Source organism: Euprymna scolopes, chromosome 18, assembly GCF_053919585.1.
Source record: "Euprymna scolopes isolate OS-2025 chromosome 18, ASM5391958v1, whole genome shotgun sequence".
In the NCBI taxonomy this organism is placed as follows: Eukaryota; Metazoa; Mollusca; class Cephalopoda; order Sepiida; family Sepiolidae; genus Euprymna; species Euprymna scolopes.
Genome location: NC_136499.1, coordinates 121,024,738 through 121,027,760, shown reverse-complemented (window position 1 = coordinate 121,027,760; position 3,023 = coordinate 121,024,738). Strand labels below are relative to the sequence as shown.

Here is a 3,023-nt window from a genome sequence, read left to right as displayed (position 1 = left end):
TAAAGATTAACTAAAATGACCGAAAAATGGGCTGAAATGACTTAAATAAATAAAAGGTAAATGACTTAGAATGACTTTAATGAACTTAAGGATGAAATGAATTACCTTAAGAATGACTTGAATGCTTAAAACATAACTGATATCCATCAAAACCAACTTAAATGATCTGAAGAATGACTTGAATTGCTTTGAGACTGACGGGTTGTAAAGTGGGTGATCATTTTACATTAAATTAATACAGAAAAGTGATCCCCCACTTTGTATCACGAAGTTATAAACAAAAGTACAGTATGTAGGAAAAACAAATACTACACTTTGATCTTGGACAAAAGGGTATTTATTTGCCCCCCCCCACCGAGCAAATTAGGCACAAGGCCGATTTTTAATGTAAGGAATGGAGGGGAAATGGGGACCAACTCCCCGGGGAGCAGGGGAGCTGGATGGTGACAATTGGTATGAAGGGTTGCCCCTACATTGACCAAGGTTTATATGTGGGATTGCCCTCACATATGGTATTTGCTTGCAGTATCTGCCGGAACAGATGGTATTTATTTGCTCCCCCACCGAGCAAATAAGGCACAAGGCCAATTTTTAATGTGAGGAGTGAAGGGAGGGGGAAGGGAAAAGGGGACCAGCTCCCGAGAGGTGGGAAATGGGAGCTGGTTAAAGGTCAGGCATGTGGGGTTGCCCCCACATCTGGTCTTTGCTAGTCATAGCTAGTCATAGCTTGCAGTATCTGCCGGAACAGATGGTATTTATTTGCTCCCCCACCGAGCAAATTAGGCACAAGGCCAATTTTTAATGTGAGGAGTGAAGGGAGGGGGAAGGGAAAAAGGGGACCAGCTCCCGAGAGGTGGGAAATGGGAGCTGGTTAAAGGTCAGGCATGTGGGGTTGCCCCCACATCTGGTCTTTGCTAGTCATAGCTTGCAGTATCTGCCGGAACAGATACTACACTTTGATCTTGGCCAAAAAGCCAAGAAAAGGGTATTTATTTACTCCCCAACCGAGCAAATTAGGCACAAGGCTGATTTTTAATGTGAGGTGTGAAGAGGAAATGGGGACCAATTCCCCGGGGAGTAGGGGAGCTGGATAGTGACAATTGGTATGAAGGGTATTTATTTGCTCTCCCACTGAGCAAATTAGGCACAAGGCCGAATTTTAAAGTGAGGGGTGAAGGGGAGTAGGGGAGCTGGATAGTGACAATTGGTATGAAGAGTTGCTCCTACATAAACCAAGGTCTTATATGAGAGGTTTCCCCCACATATGGTCTTTGCCTGCAGTATCTGCCGGAACAGATACTACATTTTGATCTTGGCTAAAAGGACAAGAAAAGTTTAAAAAAGCTAAGAACAGCATCTATTAACAACAGACCTTTGATCTTAACCAAAAAGGCCAATCACAAAAGTTTTACGGACAGACCGACCGACAGACCGACAGACGACGGACCGACGGAGTGACTTATAGAGTCGCTAGCACGCGACTAAAAATATAAGTAACGTTTCTAAGTTGGTAATACAGTGTGAGCCAGATATAAGAGACTATTTAATCATGCCCACATCTATCTTATATCATGGTTACACAATATTCGTGTGTCTTATATTCGGGTTCCATTGTACACTTAACGCAGACTCTGACTTAGGACCAGGGAAATCTCCCTTATATCCTGTTTTCTTTTTCTTTTTTTTTGTCTATCCGGGTTAAACCGGGCCCTTGTAACTCTCTTATATCAGGGTTACACTTTTATCCGATGTTCTTATATCCAGGTTACACTGTACATTGCATTATGCTCTAATTTGGGACCAGAGAATATCTCTCTTATATCTATTTTTTATATTTGGGTTTCTTATAATCGGGTTACACTGTACATCAACACAGGCTCTAATTTGGGACCAGAGAACATCTCTCTTATATTCGGGTTTCTTATCTTCGGGTTTCGTATATTCAGGTTATAATGCATCGCTAAAAATCACCAACAACAAGTCTTAAATTTAAAAATGATAAACAACCCTGCTCTCAAGTAGTGAATCGTCGTAGCTGCAGATGCTGGTGTCATGATTTCGATTCTTGCTTTATGACGACTGAAAGCAAGAGAAATGCATGAGTAAAATTTTTATGCACGTTATAATATTATATATATATATATATATATATATATATATATATATATATATATATATATATACATATATATTTTATGCACGTTATAATATTATATATATATATATATAATATTATAACGTGCATAAAAATTTTACTCATGCATTATATATATATTTATGCACGTTATAATATTATATATATATATTTATGCACGTTATAATATTATATATATATATATATACATATATATTTTATGCACGTTATAATACTATATATATATACATATATATATATATATATATACACATATATTTATGCACGTTATAATATTATATATATATATATATACATATATATTTTATGCACGTTATAATATTATATATATATATATACATATATATATATATTTATGCACGTTATAATATTATATATGTATATATATATATATATACATATATATTTATGCACGTTATAATATTATATATATATATATATACATATATATTTATGCACGTTATAATATTATATATATATATATATATACATATATATTTTATGCAGGTTATAATATTATATATATATACATATATATTTTATGCACGTTATAATATTATATATATATATATACATATATATTTTATGCACGTTATAATATTATATATATATATACATATATATTTTATGCACGTTATAATATTATATATATATATATACATATATATTTTATGCACGTTATAATATTATATATATATACATATATATTTTATGCACGTTATAATATTATATATATATATACATATATATATATATATACATATATATATATATATATATATACATATATATATATAATATATATACAGTTTTTAGAAATTCAATGAATTTAAAAATGTATGACGTGAAATGTTTGATTAGCGCTACA

The 3,023-nt window shown here is 32.7% G+C and overlaps 1 pseudogene; it reads right to left on the bottom strand.

The window, feature by feature from the left end:
• Positions 1-832: 832 nt before the first annotated feature.
• On the bottom strand, positions 833-987 carry LOC145298087 (U2 spliceosomal RNA; annotated as a pseudogene).
• Positions 988-3,023: the final 2,036 nt, after the last annotated feature.